We start from the raw sequence: 9,701 nt of genomic DNA, 5'->3' as shown, positions 1-9,701 counted from the left end.
AAGGCTAGATGCAATATATACAGTCCGTCCGGATCCCTCCGCGTAAGGCGAATTCCGCCTATGCTCAAGCCCCATTGGAAACAATGGGGCTTGTGTGTGGTGGCGCGGCGGCGTGGGCACGCGTTGGGCGCAACGGGCGCGCACGCCCATTCAATTGAATGGGACGCGCCGCCCCTCCTGCCCCGCGCACGCCCTGCAGCTTGAGTGCGTATGCTCAAGGCTGCGTATGGCGCGCCCGCGTATGGCGCGCCCGCGTATGGCGCAGGTGCACTGTATTCCATAGACCTACATCATGGTAGATTTGCTGGTGTTCCATATGCCGAAAGAAGAGGCCCATATAGTAACTTGGAAGTTGAGTCTATGAAACATATTTTATTATACTATAGTCTTTACTACCAGATTTGACAAGCCAAAATGTATCCATTATTAAGATGAATGGAAGATCAGATCTTTTAATGTAATGTAAAATACTTGTTGGAAGATAAATGCTTGAATGTCACTCTTGAAGTCACTAAATTTCTGAGGCAGCTAGGATTGGAACCCTCTATATATAAAGGGATAATGAGAGTTAAATCTAGCAACCCCCTTGATTCTTGTCCTATTGTAGGAAATTTTGATGACTTGTATCTCTTGATTGTATGTGTAAATTTTTGGCCCCAAAAAGACATACTGATTGAAAGACATACTTATTCAGTCCAGTTTTCCCCCTTTAGGCTGTGGAGGAGTGGAGATTAAAGTTTATAATGAGTGAGTTTTAAACTCTTTTCTATTATGAATGAGTTCTAAACTCTTTTCTATTACACAAAAATAATAAATCTAACATTTATGAAACAGTATGGGGTGTTTTCATTTTTAGGCTCCTTCTTGCCTCCTCATTTACTTTAGGAATAAAATGGGATAAAGAACTATACATCTGAATAAGTAAACTCAGCATGCTACACATTTTATATAACCATTTATTTGTACATTGAAAAGCAGAACTGAATCATTTATATTGTTCAGCAAAAAGATTGCATTTCATATATTAATGCATTAAAGGCAAAGAACATTCACTAATATGAAGAACTAGTTTGAACAGCTTTTCCATAAAATGTCTCTCGTGAGTCCAGGAGGGGTAGAGAAAGGGACTGGAGTAAAATATGAACACAGCAAAGGAGGCACTCCGAGAGGAAGGAAACAGTCAATAGCAATAGCATTTACATCTCTGTACCACTTATCAGTGAACTCAGCACTCTCTAAGCAGTTTACAGTGCTGGGTACTCATTTTACTGAACTATGAAAGGATGGAAGGCTGAGTCAACCATGGACCCTGGGATTGAACTCTCAACCCTTGAGCTGGCCACCTCTTGATGCTATTCTGAGGAAGGGAGGAACTGGAAAAGGCAGAAGAAGAGGGGAGACATAAGCTTATTTATTGGTTTGAATCTTCAAATTTGGGGGAAAGGGATCCAAACAAGGATAAAGAAAAGATAAAGCCTTCTAAAAATCAATTGATTCCAGATTTACGTGTTTTGAGAATATGGTATGAACATTTCCCATACATACATTTGCCCCACTAAATTATACATGTATATGAGATTAACATATTAGGACTACATTTATTGAAACTCAGAGAAACAAAACAGCAGCTATTACATTTATAAAAGATTTATATTGAGGAGAGGTACAAGAGTGGTGTACACATACAAGAATGCTGATAGGGTGGCCCATCTCCCACACTGGATTGACTCTTACTTTGAATTTTTTTTCTTTGCACAAAGGAATGCCTTTCAAAGTCTTCAGTGTGGCAGCTTTGTTATTTGTTTGCAACAAAACCAATAAGATCTAGTTATCTACCCTTGCTTATCTAGCAGTTGTTGTTGTGTGCCTTCAAGTTATTTCTAGCTTACGGTGAACCTACCATGGGGTTTTCTTGGCAAGATTTGTTCAGAAGAGGTCTGTACAACCCATGGCCTGAGGGTGGTCATAAGTTGAAAGTGACTTGAAGGCATACAACAACAACAATATGGCAAACCTGCCATTCACAGCCTACTAGGGTTCCTAGATTCTGATAAACTAGTTTCTATAAACTGCAATGAACCATAAAAATCACTATTTTGTGACAAAGGGTTTGTTGACAGTGACCTTTGAGAATGATGGGGAGGAACTAAGGCAATTCCTGTACATTACAAGCTGAATCCTTAAATGCTAGTAGCCTGAGATGAAACTCTGTGAACGCTGTGACCTTACATAGGTCATGACTCATAGAATCATAGAGTTGGAAGAGACCACAAGGGCCATCCAGTCCAACCCCCTGCCATGCAGGAAATCCAAATCAAAGCATCCTTGACAGATGGCCATCCAGCCTCTGTTTAAAGACCTCCAAGGAAGGAGACTCTATCACCCTCCTCATTCCAGGCACAGTCTCCACTGCCACTAAATTATATACCAGAAGGCAGGAAAATCAGTATTATGATGTGTTTTCAAGTATGCAACATATGTACAGTAGATGTTGAGTTTTGCATTCCCATTTCCAGCTATTGAAAATGCAATTGGCTAATGCATTATGTCCATAAACAACAACCAGCAATATTAATATTAAAAACTTCCAGTAACCCACTGTTTAGTCATGCAGAGACTTGCTTCTGTGTTGTTAACAAGAAATGACTCAATAATAATATAAATACTGATCTTTTCCCTCTGTAAAAGCATGTGGATTATGTATATTTACTGTAGTTTCTTGAGTATCTAAGCAGCAGTTTTCAAATAGCATTCCTAAGAACAGTGGTGCTGATGGAAAGCCCAACAGGAATTGTCCTGTTAAAAGATTGGTAACAGATGATTTCACTTCTGTGAAAGGTGTGCTTGTTCATGGTGTTCAATCTTTCCTTGCAAAATGCAAACATAATCAGGTGCTGGGGTGATTTTGCCCGTATAAGGCAAGCAAAACACCTCTCAGTCTCCACCCTTTGATAACACAGAAAGAGACCTCTCTTCTGAAGAGTTGTGATATGGGACATGATTTACTCACAGTGGTTTCTTTTAACCATTTAGAAACTGTTGTGATGGTACTGGAACATGCAGTTTTACTGGATTATATTGTGATCACACTTAACCATGACACACTTAACCGTGACACTTAACCATTGGTGTATTAACTGAAGAAAGGGGACTTAGGCAGGATACAGACCGCCCAAAGCAGGCGGTCTCCCGCCGCCCTAGTTTGCTCCATGGGGAAGCCGCAGCCTCCAGACCATGGGGCTACCCCGCAGAGCAAAAAGAACCCTTAAAAGACAGGTTCTTTATGCGGCGCGCTTGTGACACCGCAATATGCCAATGGTGCACTTGCGGTGTCACAAGCGTGATGGGACATGCAGGCGCTAGGTGTCCGTCATGTCAAAATGGCGGCACCCATGTAGATTGGGCGCCGCCATTTAGAAGTCCTGGCGACGTACTAGGGTTAGGGAGCGTCTAAAAACTACGCTTCCAGGCAAACCTAGTGCGTCATCAGGACGTACTAAAAGGCCCATGTAAACAGGGCCTAACAAAACTAACCTGAAAGTTTTATTATCTCACCTACTTTTGTGCGTGTGTGAGAGAGGGTAAAGCAATGTAATACAGTATATAAAATACCTTTAATATAGACAGGCAGACAGAGAGAGACAGGCCTTAGGGCTGAGCCCTGGCATTAACATAATAATAATAATAATAATAATAATAATAATAATAATAATAATAATAATAATAATAATAGCCTTTTGCAAACTGGGGTGACCTGATGGAAGCAAGGAAGTGAAAGGGAAATAGCACAAGCACACATACACATGTAGCATTCGAATCTTACATAATAATAATAATAATAATAATAATAATAATAGCCTTTTGCAAACTGGGGTGCCTTGATGGAGGCAAGGAAGTGAAAGGGAAATAGCACAAGCACACACATATTCTATCTATATGTATCACCCTGTAGCAAAAGTTGTTTGCATAGTCTGTCAAAAATAAAAAATAAAAAGAGAGAAATCTGCCTGTGAGAGGGAGGCATGTTCCATTCTCTGCTCTCCCTCTGACTATCCCTCCCCTGAACTTTTGGCTCCATCCTCCTCCTCCTCCTTAGCCCAGATTCTGCCCTTGGCACCCTTTCTCTGGCTCCTTCCTTCCTTCTACTACTCCTCTTCGCCCGATGAAGGGGAGGCATGTTCTGCCCTCTGCCCTCCCTCTGACCTAAATCCTTCGCCTGAATTTGACCCGGGGCAAAGTTCATATTGACGGAACCCGTTTTTCCCCCAAAAGATACAGCTTTTACTCCGCTTTCAAAAGACACGTGCCAAGGGGCATTTGCCCCTGAATGGGTGTGAAAATCTCCAATTCACTTGTGGAAGAATCGGGGCCAATATGAACTTCCCGTGGTTAATCCGGGTTCTGATCCAGGGTAAAAGGTAGTCTGAATGGCCCCTCTGTGTGATCGGGGTTTTTTTGAAGCAATTGTGGTTCCCACTGGCAGCACCACTTTAAACTCCCCTGTCAATCATCTGACGTAAGCCCGGCTTGGAAATGGGGGGTGGTGGTGGTGGTTGGAGGCTGAGAGAGTGTGAGGCTGAGAGAGTGTGGCAATGGAGCAAGGCAAGGTGGGGAGAGTGGAGAAGAAGAGGAGGAGGAGACCAAGGCAAGGCTGGGAAGGGAGCTTGGGGCTGGGGAAGGGACATCGCCATGCTGGGAAGGGAGAGAGGAGGAGGAGGAGGATGGAAATGGAGGGCACTGGGACCCAGGGAGGCCTGTGAGAAGGATAGGGCATCTTTTCTTTTCTTTCTTTTCTTTCTTTTTTGTAAATACAATTAAGCGCTTAAGCAACAGAGTGGTTTAGCACATTTGCAAGTAGTTGCTAAACCATTCTGTCGCTTCATTGCTTAGTTTTATTTTATTTTTTTAAAGGAACCAAACATCACACCAATAATGATAAGACAGCACATGGGGGTGGGGGTGACATCTCCCAAAAATGGGGAGGGATGGTAAACAGTGTTCTGCCATTAGTTCCTCCCCTCCAGAATGCTACGACTCCAATCTGTCGTTCCCTCTTGCTTGACAAGCTTTGGAATAGTGTTTTTTCAAAAGAACCTCTTTTTAGCTGGTGTCTGGAAAAACCGTGTTTTTTTTTTTTTTTTTTTTTTTGCTTTTACCTCGCTTCTTCATGACAGATTCGATCACATTGCGACAGGAGCCGAGTTCAAATGGGAATGAGAGTCACTTAATTTGCTCAGCAATCCGATTCTTTTTATTGTGGGAATGGGACCTCTGTTTGTCACACTAAAATGAATAGAAAGTACCAGGTCAATACATGCAATAACAAAAAATGTATAATGATAATATTTTGATGCATCGCACATAATTGGTAGGTTCAATATATTAGGTGTTACTCTGACATTCTTTAGAATGGATAAAACTTGGAATGTATAGGGTACCAGCTAAACTTAGATGTAACAAGTTATAAGAAATGTACACCCGGTACACACCGCCAGGGAGCGGTGTCCTGGTGGTGATAGTAGTGCTCGGGACTATGCACCAACTGCACGGTCCCGAGCCCTACTACATGTGGGCGGCACCATAATTGCGGGGCACTGACCACACAAAGGGCGTATCTGTGACTTGTGGGCATCTGAGTGCCCACACGTCTTCTACAGTACAAAGCCCTATGATGGATTGCTCCAGGATGCTCCTTTTTTTGCTGTGCAGCGGTACCGCACTGTTTGGTTGCTGCGATAACACTGTGCAACCAAAAGGGACAACATTTCTCTGCCTGTCTGTCTCAGCCCTTAGTTATTGGTAACTGGTTTACTTTTCTAGGTAACAAAAAAGTAATGAAGTTATATTTGAAAGTCAGAACAAGTAGCAGCAAGGTTTTTTTTCCTAGTGTAATGGATCATGTTTTAATTACTTTCATAAGTTATTTTCCAGGAACACATTTAGAGACATTTAACAGAAATTTCCCAGTTTTATGCCATTGTCATATTAATCCTAAGATTTTGCCTCCTTCAGAAAAGTTATAGAAGGTAATTGGGGCAGGAGTAAAACAGCAGAACAAGTAATGTAATGAGCTACTCTCCAAGCACAATGTATTTATAGGTAATGACAACAGGCCACTCTGCAAACACATTTGAGAAAGTGTTTTAAGTTTTAAGATTGTTTTAAAAGTAAGTAACCGTTCAAGCTCTGGTAGCCAGTCTATGCCATTATCATCACAAGTGACATAGGAAATGGAGGGAAATTTGTGTTATACTTTGGAGGGGGCTGGAAGCAAAGGGGGCTATGGGTCTACCAACAGAATAGACAGTACCAACAGTATCCTGCCAGCTGTTCAGGCACTGTTCTGATACCTGCATCCAGTTCTTAGACCAAAACCACTCAGGTTTGCTCTACATACATACTGAAATGCACACTAGAATGACACCAGAGTGATACAAGTGCAACACAAAACTCAACCATGGTTTAGAATTACAGGAATGAACAGTACAATTCTCAAGATGATACAATTGTTTTGCACATGCAGAGATTGAAAGCTCTCTAACAATTCAGATCTAGTAACCTATGGCTTTCGAAGCCTTAGCTGGGTGGACAAGACTAAACAAATCATAATTTCAAATTAGGATCAAACTATGATCCAGACGTGAAATGAAACAGCAAACTATGGGTGGTCACTAATTGCAATTTCCAAGGGGATAGGAAGGGCAAAAGGAAGGACAGACAAAGCATAGTTATGTATGAATAGTACCCTATGTCTTACTGTAGAATTAACATGTAAGATGCTTTCACGAAGCATTGGCCTTTGCTTTTGTACTGCTGGGCCATAAGAACTTCCAGCTTGCCAAAAGTGAAATAAATTAAATGAAGCATACAAGCGTTTCCCTGTTTCTCTGCTTATTTCTTTTCTTTTCTGCTATGGCAACCGTTGGGTTGAAAATGTTTCCAAGCATTTGCAGCGACACAAAGAATTTTTTAGCACACGGTCTCCAGGGATATTGATGAGTGCCAAGGACATGGATTACATAGCACAATACACTGAGTAAGATGCCTTTTGGGTTCTTAATATTTAAAAGTGTAATATTGCTTTACAATACATAAGAGAGCTATGTTTTTTAAACTGAGAGAAACACCTGCTTTTCCTAAAGCTGCCTTCCAGCCTAGAAAGCTTATCAAGTTACTCAAAGTGATACTAAATGAGATACTGTACTAACTCACTGAACAGATGACAACAGGAGGAAGAAGCCTCTAAATCTGCCTAGGAATTTGAACATACATAATGTAAAAACAATAGTTTGGGGCATTTTGTTAGAGTATAGAGTATCCAGTGGTCCCTTGGTATCTGCTGGGTTTTCATTCCAGGACTCCCTGTGGATAACAAAATCCGTGAATGCTCAAGTCCCATTAAATACAATGACATTGTAAAATGGTACCCCTTATATAAAATGGGCAAAACCAAGGTGTGCTGTTTGGAATTAATAAATTTTTTCAATATTTTCAAACAGTGGATGTGTGAATCAGTGGGTAAAAAAAATCCATGGAAATGGAGGGCTGACTTGTATATTAATATAACCATAATATATGAATATAACAAAATTATTATTAATAATATTATTATTATTTCTTACCCATCTCTCCTAATGGATCAAGGAAGGGAAAAGTAACAGACTAACAACTACACAACCTCAGTTAAAAACACAAATCAGTTTAAAACAACAAACAAGACACATACATATTTAAAAATCCACCTTTAGAATTAATCATTTAAAATTTACAATTTAAAAACCAAGTGGATAGGCCTGCCGGAAGAGACTGGTCTTTAATGCTGTTTTAAATTCAGACAATGTATTCAGCTGTCAAATCTCTTCCGGCAGGTTGTTCCATATTTTAGGGGCAGCTGAAGAAAAAGCCCTCTGGCTGACAGATGCCAGCCTAGTCTTGGCTGACTGGAATATTAAAGGGCACCTGAGTGTATGAGGCAGATTATATGGGAGGAGGCAACCTCATAGGTAAATGGGATCCAAACCATGTACCAATAGCAATCTAGCAATTACATTTCTATACTGCTTAACAGTGCACTTAAGCAGTCCCTAAGTGGTTTGGCTGAGTCAGTCCTGGAGACACTCGCTGGGATTGAATTCACAATTTTGTGGCTTGTGAGTGAGTGGATGCAGTTATGGCATTTAACCACTGCATCACTAGGGCTCCCTGGACTGGTTGGAGTTACACTCTTGCTGAAAGACTATGGTCCAAAAACACTCTAGAAATAATCCAGTTTGAGACCGCTTTAACTGTCCTGTCTCAGTGCTAGGGATTCCTGGGAATTGTAGCTTATTGTGGCACCAGAGCTCTCTCTGAAAGAGAAGGCTCAATGGAAATGTTCACACAGGGGATATCCTGTCCTTGTCCCATTCCTGTCCTATTCTTCCTGCGCAATCGTGGGAAGGACTTTCAGATGTTGAGCAGATCCTGTCATTAACCTGTCCAAAAAAGTGCGATTGACCGTGATTGTGCAAAAGATTTACAGTTGACATTGCACAGATCCTGCAATTAACCAGCCATTAAACCAACATTAAAGCAACATTGGCCGGCATTTTGCAATAACGGAAGTTTGCATTATTGAAATGCCACTTTAATGACGGGTTAATGGCGGGATCGGTACTACAATTTGAAAGCCTTTCACACTATTGCAGTTACGAAGGGTTTATGATGGAATAAGGACCGGGGAGCGATCCCATCCCTATCCCATCTGAGTATGAAAATCTCTAATGTCTCACAAAACTAGTTCCCAGAATTCCCTAGCATTGAGCCAGGGCAGTAAAAGAGGTCTCAAACTGGATTATTTCTGCAGTGTGTTTTGGATCTCTGTTTGCAGCTTGAGGGTGCTTCTGGATCCATTGCTCCAAATGACAGCTCAGATAGTGCTTACTGTCAGCTTCAGTTGTTACAGTAGCCGCATCCCTACCTAGCACCAGAGGACCTACAGATGGTAGTGCTCATGCTGGTAACCTCAACGCTGGACTTCTGCAATGCACTGTATGTGGGGCTACCTCTGTACCAAGTCTGGAAACTTCAATTAGTGCAAAACATGGCAGCCAGATTGGTTACTGGGACATCCAGGAGTGATCATATTACACCTCCAAACCCAGGTTAGGAGGACTGTTGACAGCAAGCCCCTCTGTCTTTCATGGATTCAGCTTCAATTTCTTCTTCCTCATCCAGTCCATTACATTTCAGGCATTTATTCAGAGGAGACACATAGTGGAAGAGGCGGGAAATAAATGAATGAATAAATAAATTATTATTATTCATATTTATATCCTGCCCTTTTCCCAAACTGGGACACTCAGGGTTGCTCACAATGTTAAAAACACAGTACAACTAAAAGCATAAAAAATAGTACATTAAAACAGAATTAGATTATTACAATATTAATTTTTTAAAACTTTATTTTAAATTTTTTACTATAAACATGAACAGTCTTGGTTCTTACAGTAAATACATTTCAACAAAAGTTTACATTGTTATAGTAGTTTTTTCCTTCTAATGCTTCCATCTTTTACTGTTTCTATAAAGACTCCATCCTTTTGATCCTTCTAGTTCTCTTTAAAATTTTCATACTTTTCTTTCTTTACTTCTGCAAATTACCTATTACAATAATAGTCACAAATAAAATGGTTTCTTTTTCCACCTCCTTTCCTCCGTCT

This window comes from Sceloporus undulatus, chromosome 2, assembly GCF_019175285.1.
Source record: "Sceloporus undulatus isolate JIND9_A2432 ecotype Alabama chromosome 2, SceUnd_v1.1, whole genome shotgun sequence".
Lineage (NCBI taxonomy): Eukaryota > Metazoa > Chordata > Lepidosauria > Squamata > Phrynosomatidae > Sceloporus > Sceloporus undulatus.
The sequence above is the reverse complement of the archived record's forward strand: the minus strand, read 5'-3'. Positions refer to the sequence as shown.